This window comes from Bos indicus x Bos taurus, chromosome 4, assembly GCF_003369695.1.
Source record: "Bos indicus x Bos taurus breed Angus x Brahman F1 hybrid chromosome 4, Bos_hybrid_MaternalHap_v2.0, whole genome shotgun sequence".
Taxonomy (NCBI): Eukaryota; Metazoa; Chordata; class Mammalia; order Artiodactyla; family Bovidae; genus Bos; species Bos indicus x Bos taurus.
The window spans coordinates 103,902,874-103,923,953 of NC_040079.1; the positions used below are offsets into that span (position 1 = coordinate 103,902,874).

Sequence of the window (21,080 nt, forward strand, 5' to 3'; positions counted from 1 at the left end):
CTCACTGTGACATAAAGCACTCAAAGAATGAGGAGGACAATCTGTAGGGGCTCCCACGGGCCAAAACTAGGACATTTCAAGCAGCAAAATAAGTGACACTAATAGATTATAATCCATTAAAATATCCGTAAATAATAAAATCATTTACAAAATCCATGAACTCACACTAATATATAAAAAAAGAATGAATACATAAAGAGAGGAGGATGCTTTGCTTTGTACTGGAATGCCAACTGATGAATGGAGAAGGAGTGAAGGAATTAGAAAAATCACCATTTGGCAACTACTATCCTAATAATTCAGCCAAAAAACACAGATAGATGCTAAAGCTATCTAAGTTTGGGTGGTTGATAAGGAAAAGTATATTACATAATCTCAAAATGCCGTGCTATGCTTAGTCATGCCTGAATCTTTGCAACTCCATGGACTGTAGCCCGCCAGGCTCCTCTGTCCATGGAGATTCTCCAGGCAAGAATACTGGAGTGGGGTGCCATGACCTCCTCCAGGGCATCTTTCCAACCCAGGGATCGAGCCCAGTCTCCCGCATCACAGGTGGATTCGATTCCCAAATACTGATTTTAAAGGGAGAATGAGCAGTTTATGGCAGAGAAATCTGGTAGATACAGTCTTAAGAAATGATGATTAATGGCCCTAGGGCTTCTCTGGTGGCTCAGAGCTAAAAAGTCCACCTGCCAATGCAGGAGATGTGGGTTCCCTGGAGAAGGAAATGGCAACTCCAGTATTCTTGCCTGGGAAATCCCATGGACAGAGGAGCCTGGCAGGCTACAGTCCATGTGGTCACATGGAGTGGTCACAAAGAGTTTGACACAACTGAGTGACTGAACAACAACAAAAATGTAGCAAAGGAGAACTGTGTCCTACCCAATATGTAAGAACAGTAAGAACACATCATTTCTGTGATATTCCTGAGAAAAAAGCATAATCCAAATCTAATTTTGAGGACACATCACCCACACCCAAGTGTTAGTCGCCAATCCATGTCTGACACTTTCAGACCCCATGGACTGTAGCCCACCAGGCTCCTCTGTCCATGGCATTCTTTAGACAAGAATACTGGAGTAGGTTGATATGCCCTCCTCCAAGGGAATCTTCCTGACCTGGGGATCAAACTCAGGTCTTCTGCATGGCAGGCGAATTCTTTATTGCCCGAGCCACCAGAGAAGCCCCATCACACAAACTCAAACTGAGGGATATTTTACAAAATAATTGGCCTGTAATCTTCAAAAGTGTCTAGCTATTTAAAGTCAAGGAAAGACTAAGGACTATTCCAGACTGAAGGGAATTAAAGAGACAAGACAACTAAATGTAACATGCGATACTGAACTGGATCCTCTTGTTATAAAGTACATCATTTGGACAAAACAGAAATGAAGCATCTATGGCTTTGATGGTTAGTTTTCTGATTTTGATCACTGATGTAGGATATATCCTTGCACACTCAAGTGTTTGGAAGTAATGATACATAATATTGCTAATTTACTATCAAGTGGTAAAACAAAGAGATCTCTGTATATTTTTGCAAACTTTCTGTAAATTTAAAATTATTTCAAAATAAACAGAAAAGAGAGGAATAGTTAGGAAGCTTAGAGTACAGAGATATGATTTAAAGATAAAGACAGAGACAGTGGTAGAGATTTCAATGGTCCCTTTAAATCATCAACCAAAAGAGAACTAACTAATCCTCTATCCTTTTCACCATTTTTACTCACAAGTGAGTGAATGCAGTATGCGCAGTTACCCAGGGATGTTTTTACGTAACAACAAAAACTCTTAACACAGTTTAGATAAATAAGGTATCTTTCTAAGAAGGAGGAGCAGGAACAAGTTTTAAAATACACTCAGAGAATACAATAATGTGTCACCAGGCTAATCTCATTTATTTTCTTATACAGAACTTTTCCTCAAAAGATTTTAAGCAAAAATGATTTTCCTACTTTTCAATAAAGCTGTGACAGTTTCATGAATTGAGAGGCAAACTTCTTCGCAACAGCTATAAGAAGAAGGAATAATTTTGCTTATTTAACAGGTGAAAAAAATAATGAAAAAGATATTTCAAAGTTCTGAGCATCACAAAATGCCTAAGTGGTGGGACCAGTATTCAAACTAAACTCTGGGTTCAAGACCCACAACCCTACTCCAGACCCATATTCCTACTCAAGACCCACGCCCCTTCACACAGAATTAGAGAGAGTTAATTCTGAATTCTCTCCATGAACAATATCCACCTTTAGAATGGCATACTCTCACAGGCAAATAAGATCCATTTATCATCTTCAATTTCTTCTTTGTTTAGCCCCCTTTTTGTGAATGTACTGAATGAGAACAGAGTACAGTGTCTATTTCTGGCTTCATCCCGCTTAACCAGAAGTCCTGACCGAGTTATCCCACTGTGCACAACAAGGTGAGAACCGCAGGACGCTGCCCGTTGGAGCAGTTTTGTTACCGGTTTTTAAGCAGATGTTTGGTGTGACTGCTTCTGGTTCTGATGTCTCATTTCTATTTTCTCCTTCAGGACTGAGAACCAGTTTTACATCTGTCTAATGAAAGCACATCACTTTACTTCTACAATTTACAAGAGTTCATCTTTCAAACTAAGATCTGGTAGTTAAGACACGAAAGCAACCTTTGAGACTGTCCTGGCTACTGCCCTCCACCTCTGCCTTCAATTCCATTTTACAAGTGAGACCAGGAACATGATGTCCTTATCGTCCACTCTATTCTCACCTCCCAGCCCCAATGCTTAAAAAACACCCACAGAAACACCCCCAACAGAAATCTGCCTTTTTAAAAAGATCATTTCTTTTTATAAAAGGTCGGGATTCTTACTTCTTAAGGTTCCAATTCTACTGTCATACTGAGAGGGTGAATTTTTTTTGACAAAGGAAGTATGTCTTTCAATAATAACACCAGCCTTGGCTTACAGGCCACTTAGAGTGCATTATAACTATCTGTAACTGACCTGACCTAGTTTCGTCTTATAAATAAGATACTAACCAGCTTCTCTCTTACAAGGCTGAAATGAGACTCTACATTGGCTCTTCCTACATATCAGCAAAACTACCGTCTCAAAAGAGGACACTTCATTTCTAGATTAGGCTTTGCCTGTGAGTCTGTGTCCACACAAGAGATTATATGCCAGACATTCTGCGATTGTTGCTGATACGGCACAGAAGGACAATAATGTGGATTAACTAGGATTAATGTGTTATTTTCTGATTACAGTGTGGCTCAAGTTTCAACTATTCGTAAGAGTAAACAAAAACCCTACAGTTTAAATTAATAAAAAAAGAAAATAAAACAAATAAAAAGGTTTAAAAAATTCAAAGTAAACTATTCAACTGAGAAATTTCTATTTCCATTGTATATGCAATAGCTTCTATATACATGACCTAGACATACTGTCTCACCTCTGAGGAGGAAGTGATACGTAAGATCCAGTATTCAGGGGATCTTCCTGATTCAGGGGATCAAACCCAGGTCTCTTGCATTGCAAGCAGAGCCTTTACTACCTGAGCTACAATGGAAGCCCAGACATACTGTCTTACCTCTGAGAAGGAAGTGATATAAAAGACAGCCTGGGACATAAATATGTGTATCACATATAGACACATCTTAAAGGTTTCAGATAGATAAATGGTATAAGGAGACAGAGGATCGTGAGAATCATCCAGAAGAACAGAAAGGTATTGAGAAAAATACATAGGAAAAATACATGAGAAAGGTACACAGGAAAAAATCTGAAAGCAAAACTGAAAATTTTCCTTTTTCCCTTGTTTACACCCTAGTTTATTTTCCATTAGTGTTAAAAAAGATTTCTTCCCTTCTTCCCAAACTACTATATATCTAAAAAGAAACAGAGAAGCAAAACAAACAACAGATAAGGGGAAATTTTTTAAATGAAAGAATGGAAATAAATAAATTCATAGTAACACAAATGGTAAATGATGTGGTTTTCCTCATACAAGTAATGTGCCTAAATGAGAGATTTTCATGTTTAAAATTTTTTTCATTAATTTTATGTTTAACTTTGTAATCTGCTTCTTCATTCAAAAATGTAAGCTTGAGATAATAGTTTGAATTTGACAAAGACAATACCTCAATGCATGAAAAAAAATGGGAGTTTTCCAAATGACCAGAGTTCTACAATTCTATTTTAAAAATAGTTTTCCAGATTACTGTTTCTATTTCTTTATTCCAGGTATCAACTTCTCCTTTTCTGAATTTAGAAATCAAATAGCCCCAACCCCCAAAGCATTTATGGTCCTAAACTCAAACAAAAACTGTTAGTATTAATAAGAGCTCAGTAAAGAGGAAGAACACAAAATGAATATATAAACTGAATAACTTTCAAAATTATTTAATCCCAGAAAGTCACAAAATATAAAATATTTGAAAGTAACTTAAGAGATCCTGTAAGAATAAACCTATAAATTTTACTGAGTGACATTTAATAAAAATACTTGAATGTGCTCGCTTCAGCAGCACATATACTAAAATTAGAATGATACAGAGAAGATTAGCATGGGAAAGTTCATAGCAATACAGGCATACCTCAAGAAACAAGAAAAAAGTCAAATAAATATCCTAACTCTACACCTAAAACAACTAGAAAAGGAAGAAATGAAGAACCCCAGGGTTAGTAGAAGGAAAGAAATCTTAAATATTAGGGCAGAAATAAATGCAAAAGAAACAAAAGAGACCATAGCAAAAATCAACAAAGTCAAAAGCTGGTTCTTTCAAAGGATAAATAAAATTGACAAACCATTAGCCAGACTCATCAAGAAACAAAGGGAGAAAAAGCAAATCAATAAAATTAGAAATGAAAATGGAGAGATCACAACCGACAACACAGAAATACAAAGGATCATAAGAGACTACTATCAGCAATTATATGCCAATAAAATGGACAACGAGGAAGAAATGGACAAATTCTTAGAAAAGTACAACTTTCCAAAACTGGACCAGGAAGAAATAGAAAATCTTAACAGACCCATCACAAGCACAGAAATTGAAACTGTAATCAGAAATCTTCCAGCGAACAAAAGCCCAGGTCCAGACGGCTTCACAGCTGAATTCTACCAAAAATTTAGAGAAGAGCTAACACCTATCCTGCTCAAACTCTTCCAGAAAATTGCAGAGGAAGGTAAACTTCCAAACTCATTCTATGAGGCCACCATCACCCTAGTACCAAAACCTGACAAATATGCCACAAAAAAGGAAAACTACAGGCCAATATCACTGATGAACATAGATGCAAAATCCCTAACAAAATCCTAGCAATCAGAATCCAACAACACATTAAAAGGATCATACACCATGACCAAGTGGGCTTTATCCCAGGGATGCAAGGATTTTTCAATATCCGCAAATCAATCAATGTAATACACCACATTAACAAATTGAAAAATAAAAGCCATACGATTATCTCAATAGATGCAGAGAAAGCCTTTGATAAAATTCAACATCCATTTATGATAAAAACTCTCCAGAAAGCAGGAATAGAAGGAACATACCTCAACATAATAAAAGCTATATATGACAAACCCACAGCAAACATTATCCTCAATGGTGAAAAATTGAAAGTATTTCCCCTAAAGTCAGGAACAAGACAAGGGTGCCCACTTTCACCATTACTATTCAACATAGTTTTGGAAGTTTTGGCCACAGCAATCAGAGCAAAAAAAGAAATAAAAGGAATCCAAATTGGAAAAGAAGTAAAACTCTCGCTGTTTGCAGATGACATGATCTTCTACATAGAAAACCCTAAAGACTCCACCAGAAAATTACTAAAACTAATCAATGAATATAGTAAAGTTGCAGGATATAAAATCAACACACAGAAATCCCTTGCATTCCTATACACTAATAATGAGAAAATAGAGAAATTAAGGAAACAATTCCATTCACCATTGCAACGAAAATAATAAAATACTTAGGAATATATCTACCTAAAGAAACTAAAGACCTCTATATAGAAAACTATAAAACACTGGTGAAAGAAATCAAAGAGGACACTAATAGATGGAGAAATATACCATGTTTATGGATTGGAAGAATCAATATAGTGAAAATGAGTATACTACCCAAAGCAATTTATAGATTCAATGCAATCCCTATCAAGCTACCAATGGTATTCTTCATAGAGCTAGAACAAATAATTTCACAATTTGTATGGAAATACAAAAAACCTCGAATAGCCAAAGCGATCTTGAGAAAGAAGAATGGAACTGGAGGAATCAACCTGCCTGACTTCAGGCTCTACTACAAAGCCACAGTCATCAAGACAGTATGGTACTGGCACAAAGACAGAAATATAGATCAATGGAACAAAATAGAAAGCCCAGAGATAAATCCACACACATATGGACACCTTATCTTTGACAAAGGAGGCAAGAATATACAGTGGATTAAAGACAATCTCTTTAACAAGTGGTGCTGGGAAAACTGGTCAACCACTTGTAAAAGAACGAAACTAGAACGCTTTCTAACACCATACACAAAAATAAACTCAAAATGGATTAAAGATCTCAACGTAAGACCAGAAACTATAAAACTCCTAGAGAAGAACATAGGCAAAACACTCTCTGACATACATCACAGCAGGATCCTCTATGACCCACCTCCCAGAATATGGGAAATAAAAGCAAAAATAAATAAATGGGACCAAAGGAAACTATAAGCAAGGTGAAAAGACAGCCTTCAGAATGGGAGAAAATAATAGCAAATGAAGCAACTGACAAACAACTAATCTCAAAAATATACAAGCAACTCCTGCAGCTCTATTCCAGAAAAATAAATGACCCAATCAAAAAATGGGCCAAAAAAAAGAAAAAAAAAAAAAAAAGGGCCAAAGAACTAAATAGACATTTCTCCAAAGAAGACATACAGATGGCTAACAAACACATGAAAAGATGCTCAACATCACTCATTATCAGAGAAATGCAAATCAAAACCACTATGAGGTACCATTTCATGCCAGTCAGAATGGCTGTGATCCAAAAGTCTACAAATAATAAATGCTGGAGAGGATGTGGAGAAAAGGGAACCCTCTTACACTGTTGGTGGGAATGCAAACTAGTACAGCCACTATGGAGAACAGTGTGGAGATTCCTTAAAAAACTGGAAATAGAACTGCCTTATGACCCAGCAATCCCACTGCTGGGCATACACACTGAGGAAACCAGAAGGGAAACAGACACGTGTACCCCAATGTTCATTGCAGCACTGTTTATAATAGCCAGGACATAGAAGCAACCTAGATGTCCATCAGCAGATGAATCGATAAGAAAGCTGTGGTACATATACACAATGGAGTATTACTCAGCCATTAAAAAGAATACATTTGAATCAGTTCTAATGAGGTGGATGAAACTGGAGCCTACTTACAGAGTGAAGTAAGCCAGAAAGAAAAACACCAATACAGTATACTAACACATATATATGGAATTTAGAAAGATGGTAACAATAACCCTGTATACGAGACAGCAAAAGAGACACTGATGTATTGAACAGTCTTTTGGACTATGTGGGAGAGGGAGAGGGTGGGATGATTTGGGAGAATGGCATTGAAATATATATAATATCATATATGAAACGAGTCGCCAGTCCAGGTTTGATGCAGGATACTGGATGCTTGGGGCTGGTGCACTGGGACGACCCAGAGGGATGGTATGGGGAGGGAGGAGGGAGGAGAGTTCAGGATGGGGAACACATGTATACCTGTGGTGGATTCATTTCGATATATGGCAAAACCAATACAATATTGTAAAGTTAAAAAATAAAATTAAATTAAAAAAATAAAATAAAAATAAAAATACTTGAATAAATAAAGAATCATTCCTAGGTAGACTATATACACATAAATGTGTCAGTTCTTCCCAGATAAGTGTATAGAAATACCAATGAGGTAATTCCATGAAATATCTACTGAATTCGGCAATGTATTTTAAAGTTTGAACCAGTAAACATTAAAGAAGAAAAATCAGATAATTTCTGGGGGAAAAAAAATAAGAAGGGGAGGAGGATTTGTGCCCTATACACTGTTAAATTGTTAAAATCTAAATTAATTAAAACAACATTGAACTGTAAAGACCAATCAATGACAAAGAAAACTCAGAAATAGATCCTGGGATATAAAAGAATTCAGTGAATTTAGTTCAGGTCAACAAAATTTTATTGAATACCTATCTGTCAATACTGTGTTAGTATGAAAGGAAACCAGTAAAATTTTTCTTGAAAGCTATTTGGCAAAAGGTATCAAGAACATTTAAAGAGTTTACATTCTTTTAGATAGCAAATGCACTTGTAGAATTTATTCTAAGGAATGGTTATTTATATAAAAATATTTTGTATAAACAGTTATTTATAAGTTATTTATACAAAAATATTCATTATAGACATTTCTAATAGTGAAAAACTAGCCAAAATAATAGAATAAATAATATTCATACAATGGAATGATATATAACTCCAAACATTGTTTTAAAACTTATTAATGTATATTCACACAATAGAAAATTTCATAACAAGAATAATGAGCTACAACTGCATGTAATATGGATGAATTCACAAACATAATAATTTTTAGTGAAGGAGCAAGACACAAAATGTACACACCATATAATTCATTGACACACATTTCATACACACGAAACAATCTGTGCTGTTACATGTCAAGATAATTTGGGGGAGTAGGGTGAAGCGGCTGAAAGGAGTTAGTTGGGAGGGGGGAGATTCTAGGACTTTATCATTTCTATTTCTTGATGTGGATGCTAACAACATTTTATGAAGTCACTGAACTCATCATTTGTATATGTTTCTGTAAGTTATTCATCAATAAGAAACTCTTCAAAATTAATGACATGAGAAAAAGTCTATTAAAGAGGAAAAATCAGGGTACAATACTGTATATAAAATAGAGTCTTGGTTTTGGGAATAAAAGAATAGCAAAGAACAACTGCTAGAAGGAAAACAGGTTGGTGTAAGTTGGGGGGCTGGGGAGGATTTGAGGAGCTAGTAAGAGACAGGAAAAGACATCTCCCTATGGTGTCTTATAAGAGTCATGTGTTAGGAAAGCTTAGGGTGAAGATATGGTGGTGGGCAGGGTGTATGTGGAGTAAAGGGGAATGAATGGTGTTAAGACAGGAAAAGCCTAAACCTGTTTGATCTCTGATGGAAAAAGAGTCAGTAGAGGGAAAGGGACAGAAAACATACAGAACACAAGCAGTAATGTCCCTCAGAAGACTGGTAAGTGTACACAGAAGAGGCAAACCCAGAAAAGGAGTGGGAAGGTTTTGACTGCTAATATGTACACAAAGCTCTCCTTTTTCATAGAGCTTTGCAAATTACTGTGTCAAGAAAGAGCTCAATTTCCCTCTCCATGTTTCCCCATTTGTAGTTTTTCAAGAGGCCTTCAGATTATCATGCTATCTGGATCAGTCAACTGTAAGAGTTTGAGCCAGAGGACAACCTATCTCTCACTTCAAAATACTTCAGGCCAAAATAAAGAGCGACTGGGTCAAGCGGGGTCCAGGTCAAGTATAATGATAGCCAGTCTGGTTGCAAGGAGCGTTTCTATCACAGGCTAGCTGTGTGACTGGTGGCAAGTGATTTAATCGTACAGGCCCTGAGTGGCCTGATATGAAAAATGAAGAGGATAATAATAGATGGATAAGAGGCTTACACGTGCTCGTCCACATAAAATGCTGAACCCAACATGTGACACAGAGGAAACCCTCAATAACTATAAACTGCTAACATCACTATTTTTTAAGTCTAGGGGTGGAGTTTTTAAGACGTCTTCAGATCTAGAAACAGCAAAACAAAAAACAGAATGTAACAGGTAATGAAGCAGTCTCTCCTGATTCACAGCACACAATCTCGGCAAAGAATATGCTTGCTCCCAACTTTTCTATTTTGAAAAATATTAAATCTTCAGAAATTCTGAAAGAACAGTACAATGAACATCTTTGATTATTCACCTTCATCTGTTTTCACCAGTGCTAAATTTTGCCACATTTACTATCTCCTGCTCCCGGGCTTCCCTGGTGGCCCAGTAGGTAAAGAATCAGCCTGCCAATGCAGGAGATGTGGGTCAGAAAGATCCCCTGGAGAAGGAAATGGCAACCCACTCCAGTATTCTTGCCTGGGGAATTCCACAGACAGAGAAGCCTGGAGGGCTACAGTCCACGGGGTTGCAAAGAGTCGGACACGACTCAGTGACTAAACCACACCACCACCATCTCCTGCTCACACACAAACACTCACAGTGTTAGAGAATCCAAGACCCAACTGGCTGACTCGCTGTGTAGAAGGACATACTTGCCATGTGAACAAAGAAAACCACCTTTTTTCAGAGAACATGATGTCAAAACCTAATGTCATGATACTTAAGCTGCAATAATTACAAAGCACACTGGAGGCTAACTAACACTGATAGCGGATGAAAAGGTATTTTTTGCAATGCCCCTTAGGGAAAGAAAAAGGGTTTCAGAGCTCTGTTCTTAGGCCATTAATAAGGAGAGAGCAAAGGCTTTCATTTAGAGGCAAAGAAGCCTGACACAGCTGGATCAGGGTTAGACATGTTACTTAATGAAGTTACTGCAAAAACCTTAGAGAAGTTTTTCCCTTCGGTATACTGAATGACATTTAAGTGAAGGTTCTCCACTCCCTTTTTTAAGCATCCAATAATCATGTATATCTGGCAGTGGATCCAAAAATCAAAAGGACACGAGACACTACATCTCAAATAATTACACACCTAAGAGTGTATTCGGCAGATTTTAGGTTAAACCACTTAAGTTTATTTTTCCAGGTTAAGAAGTCAATACTGGAAATTTCATATATTCGCATATATTTGTTCAAGAGGTTAATGACATACATGTAAGGTATTCACTATAATATTGTTTACAGAAGTGGACGTCTGGGAATAATCTAAATGTCAACATGTCAACAGGTAGAGGATCAGTACATAAAGTGCAGCATGGCCATGTAGTGGAATATTATGCAGCTGTCAAAAGAAGAAGAATTAAGAAGATACGTACCAAATGGAAACTTTCCAAAGACATGGCTGTTAAGCAAAAACATGTATGGTGCAAAACACTGAGTAAACTACCTTCTATGTAACAGCAGGGAGAAAGGTTAAAAAAAGATATACTTACATTTACTTGTATAGACAAAAGGAAATTCTGAAAGAATATGCAAGAAATTAATAGTATACAGTTGTTTAATTTGGGGGGAGCATGAGCTGTGTGGATGGGAGACAGATTTGGAGAAGACTTCTCAGTGTATCCCTTTTTATGTATGTTTGAACCATCTGTATCTATTATCCAATCAGAGAAATAGAAATAAGAATCTCTGAGAAAGAAGATTAAGGCATTGAATATTCAGATATGGAACCAGAAATTGAAAGTGATTCTTGCTATGTCTTCTATCTGCAATGATGCAATGTTAAGCTGCCATCATTTCCATAAAAGCACAGTTTCTAGTGTTTGCATGGTAACCATTAGTAAGATCTAAAAACTTGATCACTTTTGGCATGTTATTTTTGTTTCATGTTAGGGAACACAATAATATCCAAAAGACTTTTTTAAAGAAACTCTCTAATTTTCTGATAACTATAGATTCATTAATTATGTATTATATAGTAGCAGAAATAGCACTGAAAATTCCTGCGTAACTTTCACCTATCTTCCCCTGTGCTTTCCAACCCTAAACCCTGGCAAGCACTAATCTGTCTTCCATCTCTGTAACTTTGTCATTTAAGGATATTATCTACATGGAATCATACAGCATGCAACCTTTCAAGATTAGCTTTTAAAAGTATTTTGCAGCTTTAATCCCCATGTTTCATTTTCCATATTTTTTTTTTTCTTTTTTAAGTCAGGGACACTGAGGGATAATTTACATGCTGTAATATTCATCCTTTTTGATATGAGGTTCTATTAAATGTTTTATTGTGATGTAAGTAATGTATTACAAACTCACATTTTTAAGCGCCAGGTCTGAGTTCTGACATATGTATGCATTTGTTAAAGCAGCATCACACTCAGCACCATGAACACATCCTCCACCTCACATTTCCTTGTGCCCCTCTGTAATCCATTCCTCCTCCACCACACTCCCATCCCCAGACAACGATTTTGCTTTCCATCACCACAGGTTTCAGTTTCTAGATTTTTATATGAATGGAAACAAACAGCACCTCCTTTCATTTCTCTTGGGTAGAATAGCTAGTCCAATGACTGGGTCATGTAGCAGATGGATGATTAACTTTTTAAGAAACTGACAGAATGGCTGTACCATTTCCCATCCTCACTACCAATACAAGCAATTCCAATTCTTCCACACCCTTGCCACCTCTGGCATCATAATTTTAGCCTTTCTGATGGGTACAGTAGTAGCTCATTGTGGTTTTATTTTCCATTTCCCTATTAACTAATGATACTGAGCATCTTTTCATGTGCTTGTCATCCTTATATCCTCTTTAATGAAGTGTCTATTCAAATCTTTTGCCCACTGCTTAAAACGAGGCTGTTTCTTACTATTAAACTTGGAGTTCTTTATATTTCAGATACAAGTTCTTTATCAGATAAGTTGTATAAATATTCCCTCCTAATCTGAGGCTTTTCTAATCTTAACAATACCTTTCTAAAAACAGAATATATAATTTTGATGAAATATAATTTATCAATTTTTTCCTTCATGGAGCATGCTTTTTATATGTAAGAAATCTTCATCCAAGGTCACAAAGACTTTTCCCCTATCTTTTAATTAATCAGTTTTATAGATTTGCATTTTATATTTAGGCCTATCACCCAACTTGAATTAATTTTTGTACATTGTGAGCTTGGTACGGAATCCTAGGGAATATCTATTCTTAGGGGTGGAAGCAAAAGGAAAGCAGTCAGTGACAGCTGGAAGAGAAGGAGCAAGGTACTGACACACAAAGCCAAAGAGGAAGAGGGCTGCAATTAAAGGAGAGTTAAGGCTGTCAACATCTACGTGCAACTTTGCCCAGAAACCAACAAATACAGAGCAATGGTCACTGGATTTGACAATGACATCAGTGGTGGCCTTCAAGACAGGAGTTTCAATACAATGAAATAGAAGTCATATTTGAAATAGATCAAAAGAAGGTATGGATAGTGAAGAGGGAAAGGGCTCAAATCACTCTTAAAAATTTTAGGACTGAAAATGAACAACAACAACAAAAAAACCACAGGACACTGAACTCAAAGAGTTCCCTGGCCATGGAGAAAGACCGGATAGTGTTAGTTACTCAGTCTTCAACTCTTTGCCATCGCATGGACTTTGCCCACCAGGCTCCTCTGTCCATGGAGTTCTCCAGGCAAGAATTACTGCAATGGGTACCATTCCCTTTTCCAGGGGATCTTCCCCACCCAGGGACTGAACCTGGGTCTCCTGCATTGCAGGCAGATTCTTTACCAGTCTGAGCCACCAGGAAAGCCCTTCTGGCAAAGTAGGGGAGGAGTTTATCTACTGAGACTGAGAAAGGAGGGACAGAGGCTGGGTCTTGAGAAGGTGAAAGGGTTTGGAACTGGTGTTGCAGGGGGTACTGATCCATCAAGAATCAGAGAGAAGTAATGGGATCATCCAGGAGCTCTGAGAACACTCACAGAGAAAGGACCCACGTTTGTAGTAAGATTTAATCCTTGCTGCATTCCCATTTCTTGACTGCCAAAATCTCCAAAAAAGAAAAAAAAATGACACAAAAGGGTCTGGGTCAAGTGATTCCACAATTACACCCAGGAAACAAAATTCTCACTCTGGGTTTTTGTTTGTTTGTTTGTTTTTTTCCCTCTAAGATTCACAACCTGTTGGGTACATGGAACAGGTGTCCCAGTTTCACTTTACACATGAAGAAATAGAAGCTGGGAGAACAACTTTCCCAAAATACTTGGCTAGCCAGAACTTGAATTCAGATCTTTTAATTCCAGTAATTAAAAGAGATTAGAAAAGATTAGAATTTCCAGTAATTCCCTCTCTGCACCATGCTGCTCTCTTTTCTCCGATGCTCTTTATCATCATTCTTGTCTTAAAACCTGGCCCCAGACACTCCTTGATAGTTAGTCTACCTTTCCAGCCCACCCTTCGCCCCTTTGCATTGACTTTCCCCAACTCGGCTTCTCTCAGGTTCATCAGAGGCAGGAGCCGCCAGAAGAGTTTGGTGCACACAAGGGTTCAGGGTGCAAACAGAACCACCAACTCCCAGCTGCAGTGATGGTTTGATAATATTTAGAATGAACTCAAGCCTGGTTCTCAGTGTTTTCTTAGGGCCTCTGGGGAGGAAAGACACAAGGAATCAGGAGAGAGCAGTCACCAGAGAGTGGGGGGAATGACAGTAGGGTTTCTTCTTGAAAACATCCAGTGTAGAGTCCTCCTCCCAAATTAATCCCCAAGATGACAGATGTAAAACCGGAAACAGGCTTTAGTGTAGTAACTCCTTGCCAACCTTCGACTGGAAATAAAGCCCAAGAGTCTCCACTAGAAAATCATCAGTACAGGATAAACTCTTAGAGCAAAACGTGATCCTGGCACCCTTGTTTTGTCTAGGGTGAAAATTTTGTTTTAGTATTTGGGCAATTAGCATAAAAACTTAGAAATGGATGAGTGTCTAGTACAATCTCGGTTATTTGTGAACACAATTGCTTCTGTTGTTTTTTTTTTTTTAATTCATCTCCCTCTGACCTTGCAACAGTTATTTTGCTACTGTGACGCAAATTAAGGCTTTTCTATTCTTATTTCAGAGTCTGCTGTATAAAATAAGTGTATGCTTTTCAAAGCTAACTGACAGTCTAATGTTCCACATTTAACTATAACAAGTCAACATGTTGCCACATTATTTCATCATTATAATGACTAGTTCATTAAAAAATTTATCAAGAAAAATGTAATTTTCACCTCTGGTAGTTTCTGGTCTTAAAAAACAGATTATCCTCCTTATGTTGCAACTTGTATATAAAATGAGTTTTGAAAATGGCCTTAACTTTTTCCTACAAAAGTAAATTACTAACTCTTTTAATGCATTAGGGTTGACATAAATAAAACTGTGCAATCTCTTATTAAACATTATTTGAAAAGCAAATCTTTGATGAGCTAAATCATCCTAAAACCCATACCTTTTAGCTTGTATCTGTTACAAAAACAACTACTTTATAGTAGAATGCCTTATATTTCCAAGAGCTAAATGATATTGTGAAACAGCAAAATCTTACAGAGCAGTACAGGGACATTTCAGCTTTTAAACATTGAAGAAAAAAATGAATAAACTTAAGGTGAAACCGCCCCCCCCTTAAAAAAAAAAAAGGCTTCTTCTGTTATATTTAATCCATTTTCACACAGTTTTTCTTAATTACACTACAGCTGTCTGGTACGGCACAACTGACCACTTCCATCATGAAAACAAACTGTACCCCACCATCCAAAGTTCTTGATTAAAAAGCAAATGTTTTTGTGAGCCCGCAGAAAACGGGTGCAGCTGCTGCGTTTCACGAGGCAGGCACCTCTCCTCCATTCAGCTGTGAAGAATGGCGATGACTGTAAATTGTTCTTCCTGATCGGTTCCACAATAAAAACAAACCACCCTACTTTCAATTTTTCAAAGCCAATTTTTGTAAGCCTCTACTACGCTGGAAACAAGAGTTGTGTTCTTCTGATTCATGGCCTTTGATTTCTACAGAAACGTCCCTGTATGCATGTAAAAACAGGTCCCGGCAGGATACTCACGGAGACTGTATAGATTAACTTACCAGATGTACCAGAAGATAGAAACGCCATCAGCCTACCTTTTAAAGAGAGATACTATTTAACAGCTTCAACTGCCTGTGACTAAAGGGGGACTGTAAAGAACACACTGTATGTGGAAGGGCAGTGGGCAGCTCCTGAGAAAGCAGCAATGTGCTCACGCAACGTGCAACCAACGGTTTTGAGCTTGTGTTTTCATGCGCTCAGTTAAAATCCAAACAGTGGAAGGAAGGTCGAGTCACACATCTGCATTTGTGACTCTAGATCACAGCTAGAGTCCTTAACAAATTGTGATAAGAAACCCCTAAATGTTCCTAGTTTATTCACGATGCCCAGTTATCTATGCTTTCAACTTGAGGTCTCCAAAGTATATTCTCAAACAAGCACTTAATCAATTAAAAAATGTTTGCACATGCCTCCCCTGCATATAAAAATATAATTTATTTACAAACAGGGAGCACTGGACTAATACCTAATGCACATTCAAAAACATACACAAAAATAGACAGCTGTTTGTTAAGGATGGGAATAAATATAATTCATAAATATGAACTGTCTTTGCACATCTCCAAAGGCCCCTGCTGGATGGCTCTCAGGGGAATGTCCACCTCCTCCCCCACCCTCATGGAGACCCTAAGGGAGCCAGGGCTAGTGTGAGGCCAAGCTAACTTGTTAGTAACTTTGGACAAATTAATTGCTGTAAATTTCGACTCCTCTTCCCATGAAGATTTTCCATGGAAACAAAAGTATATATAGTTTCCATGTGCAGGCTCAGTAGCTCAGTCGTGTCCACCTCTTTGGGACTCCATGGACTGTAGCTGCCTCTGTGCATGCAGGCTCCTCTGTGCATGAGATTCTCCAGGCAAGAATACTGGAATGGGTTGTCATGCCCTCTTCCAGGGGATCTTCCCGACCCAGGGACTGAACCCACATCACCTGCATTACAAGCAAATTCTTTACTGCTGAGACACCAGGGAAGCCCATGAACTAGTTTAGACAGCTTGAAATTCTGAGTCATGACCAGAGTGCTGCAATGGAACTTACATGTGAACAGAGATAAAACAAGAAAATGCTTAGATTGCCGACCTTCCACTTTGGTGGCAAAGCTGCCGGCATGATGTTATCAGTGATTCCTAACACAAGACAGCAATCAATAGCACCTCCACTGACAAATGGTTTCTACTGAAAGTAACACCCTGGGCTGTGGCAATTACTGGATCTCCTAACCATCCTAGTCACCCAACCTTTCCACGTGCCTCCTATCAATGCTTTGCCTTTCCAAACTGTCTGCTTTACAAATCTGTTCCTTCCAAATCCCTAGCAATATGTGATTTCAGGCAAAGGAAGTTCTACCAAGAGATGATTGTTTTCAGTGAGCCCTGTCAATAACAGCATGTCTTAGACTCAATGGTCTACATACTTTTGCAAGGTTTTTCTAGAAGCTGGTAATACAAACATCCTTGTCTTCTTGGAGGTTACAAAAAAAAAAAAAAGTAACAAAAATTGCATGCACACACACGCATACACATACACACACCCCCTCACACATGCCTGTTTTCTCTCTGGCCATTTGCTCTCAGTTTCCTTCACAGGTTCTCTATTCTAACTCTTCTGTTATTCCCCAAGGTACTTCTCTTCCCATTCCATTCTTGGGGATCTTATTCCCAGGATACACCAAAAATATAATGTGAAGCACACCAAAGTGTCTTTGACTAACAACATTATTTCTAAAGAATGTTTTTCTTGAGCTAGAGCCCATGCTTCCAACTACTTACTTGACTTCTCCCCACTGAATGCCCCAAGAGCAGTTCACTTCAACACTTCCAGTATGGAGCTCATCACTTTCTCCCTGACACTTGCTCCTCCTCCTGCATTTACTCCCTCAATCCACGAGAATCATTATGGATTTCCTCTTCTCCCTCAAATCTCATATCCATTCAATTTCAAGTCTGGTCCATTCTACCTCCTCTACACCTCTCAAACTTGTCTGCTCCTCTCCATGGCCACAACTTCAGCTCAACACACTCCCAACTGATCCTTCCTTCAAACTCCTGTCCTCCTTGACTTCCTCTTCCTCCTCCACACCACAGCCAGTGTAGTCTTTCTAAAAATACTCTGACCATCTTCCTTGCTTAAATAAGGAGAAATGAGGGACATCTTAAGGAACAAACAAACAAAAAAGAAAGCAAAGAATGAAGTTTTTAGCACACAAGAGATCTGAGGGTGCATATTAGCTGAAAAGTAAGAGCCTCTATTGAGGAAGAAATGAAAAAGTAGATGATAAATAGAGCAAGGTCCCAGAGTCCAAGGTAAGCTTGAGAACCCTGGAGGAGATACACAGGAAGAAAGATTATAAGGATGGCTGGGGATGGAGGTAAGTCTGGGTGTGGAGGGGAGGCAAGCTGAGGGGGTAGATGCCAGCTATTTACTTATTTGGGAAAATGACAAGGGAGGAAGACCTTTACTTCAAAATGAGACAGTCATGAGAGGTGAGTTCCTGAGAAAAGCTGTTCTAGTTTAAAACAGTCACTATGGATAATGGAAAATGCAGTTGATTAGGAATAGATTGGAAAAAATTAGAAAAGAGTGTGGTGATCTAAGACTGGCGATCATAAATCTGAACTGGTGAAAGGAAACCAAGAAGAAGAATGCCTGGTGCAAAGGTGATGGGCAGGAGAAGGGGAAGAGTGGGGTTATGGCACTGACGGGTTTAAATCACCATCAGCTCTCAGCATCTGCTCTCATCCATTCAGCTCAGTTCCCCCTGGGCTGATGCCATCTCATTCGTCTTCCTCTCCTGGAACCTTGTTCCATCATAATGAACAAACGCTGCCATTTCTAGAACATGCCCTGCTGTCAGAACTCTGTCTTAGAACCTGTGCTTCCTCTGTGTAGATGCGTTTCCCTCTACCCTCCTTCACCTCCCTCTACTCTTTATGGAACAAGAAAGGAACACTCCAAAATAAATCTGAATGGCCAAGGGCAGCAGGCCATCAAGCAAGTCAGCTCGGCACTCAGTGAGCACTCTACAAGCACTTGGTCGGTTGAAAGCATCATACAATGTGGAGGGAGGCAGGGTTTCTAAGGCATGTAAAGAGAAGGGGAAAATGGGTTCCTTGTCATTAGGTACCCCACCCCAAAGGTGTAATAAACTTAGATATTATTCCTCGGGTCCATGTTTCTATAACTCATCGAATTTTAAATTTAAGGCTTAAATATAATACATAATAAATACAATAAACAATTTTAGTATTGTTTAAATACAATAAATAAATAATAAAGTTCTCTGTGTCTTAAAAAAAAAATGACAATGGACGGCACATTTTTTTCGAGATTTCTGTGGAAGGTAATGCCACTTAAGTCCCCCTAACTGACAGAGTAGATTTATGGAGTTTTCATTCCTATCTCTAGACCTATTTTCCTTACCATTTTACCCTGAAAGACAAATGAGTATCTGGGAATTCATTTTGACTGATACGTCCAAATATGCAAATGACAAACATGAAGAAACTGAACTTCTGGACAGAAGAATAAAAGGGGACATCTGTTCTTGGTGTTTCTGTGCCTCCTTTCTTAATTCAGAGTCAAAAATTTCTTAATGCGCCGGTCCTTTCAGTCAGTACCCATCATTGTCCCTCTTTAATCATCTCCACCCAGTACCACAGAGATGTAAAGATATTAATCATTTATTCATTCATTCATTCGATAAACATTTACTGACTACCTATTTTGCAATATAAACATAGAGGAAAATATAAAATGTGGAGCTTACAGTCAGTTGAAGGAGAAAAATGTATAAAACAATCAAATACAATACAGTGAGTGCTATAATAGAGGTATGCATCCATTCAATGCATGAAGTGAAGTGAAGCCAAAGTCCCTCAGTCGTGTCCAACTCTTTGCGACCCCGTTGACTACACAGTCCATGGAATTCTCCAGGCCAGGATACTGGAGTGGGTAGTCTTTCCCTTCTCCAGGGGATCTTCCCAACCCAGGGATGGAACCCAGGTCTCCCACAATTGCAGGAGGATTCTTTACCAGCTGAGTCACCAGGGAAGCCCATTCAACGCGTATCAAACACCTAATAAACACCGGCACGATGGCGCTGAGAAGCCAGCAGTGAAGAGAGAAAGAACAAACCAAAAAAAACCTGTTGTCCTCAAGGAGGATTTGGTTATTTAATTAATAAACAAATGAGCAAAGAAAATGAAGGCAGCACACCGAAGAAGACAACTCCTCCAGATCGAGAGAGCACAGCCTTGTCAGAGAGGCCGCCGCCAGCAGACATACGAGGATGGGCAGGAGAGGCTGGGTGAGGAAGCAAACATCGCAGGTGGGGAAGAGAACAGGGTGGGCAGTTAGAACGGCAGGAATACCCACTCCAGCCAAAACCCACCGGGGGCAAAGCAACTCAAAATACTGCAGTAAGAGAAGAGGAAATTTCTCTCCAAACTTGCGCTCTTCCTCTTCAAGGGAAAACCCAATCTGCTTTTCTGTTTCCATCGTTTTCCAGAATTTTGTATGCAATGAATTTGACTAAACTTTCATTTTAAATTTGATAAATCTGTCAGGGAACTGGGCTTCCCAGGTGGTGCCAGAGGAAATGAACCTGCCTGCCAACGCAGGAGACATAAGAGATGTGCGTTCGACCCCTGGGTGGGGAAGATCCTCTGGAATGGGGCATGGCAACCCACTCCAGTATTCTTGCCTGGAGAATCCCGTGGACAGAAAAGCCTGGTGGGCTACAGTCCAGGGGGTCGCAAAGAGTCGGACACAACTGAAGTGACCTAGCACACAGCACAGTCAGGGTACTAGGCATCAGGAAAATAAATATATGAATTAATCAAGAGATCAGCAAGCAAACTCAATTAAGGACAAAAACAAATGAACTTCCAGATTACCATCTGCTGAACTCACAATAAATGAAAAACAAAATGATTTCAAGATAGGATGCTGATAAGTATGAGGAAAAAAAATAATACAGAATGCTCACTTTCATACTCAGAGTACACTGTGTGAGCTACACAAATTCATATTTACATATTTCAGAGAAAGCAGATCACTGGAACACAAAAGCAGGCAAGAAGGGTCATAAGGAAGCATATATTTAAGTACAAGCTGCAGCAGAGCATAGAGGCTGAGCGCCAGACTGCCTGGGATTCCATCTAGGCCTTGCTTCTAGCTAGCTTTGTAACCCTGGCCAAGTTACTCCACTCTGAGCTTCTGCAGATGCCATACAGAGATTATAGTAATGGTATCTACCTCAAATAATTATTTTGAGGGTTATACTAGTA

At 38.6% G+C, this 21,080-nt stretch overlaps 1 protein-coding gene and 1 pseudogene across 1 annotated transcript in view; one reads left to right on the forward strand and one right to left on the reverse strand.

Moving 5' to 3' along the window:
* Window positions 1–21,080, reverse strand: part of UMAD1 (UBAP1-MVB12-associated (UMA) domain containing 1) — a 254,614-nt gene that overhangs the window by 92,345 nt on the left and 141,189 nt on the right. The window lies entirely within an intron of this gene.
* Window positions 4,488–4,546, forward strand: LOC113891926 (annotated as a pseudogene).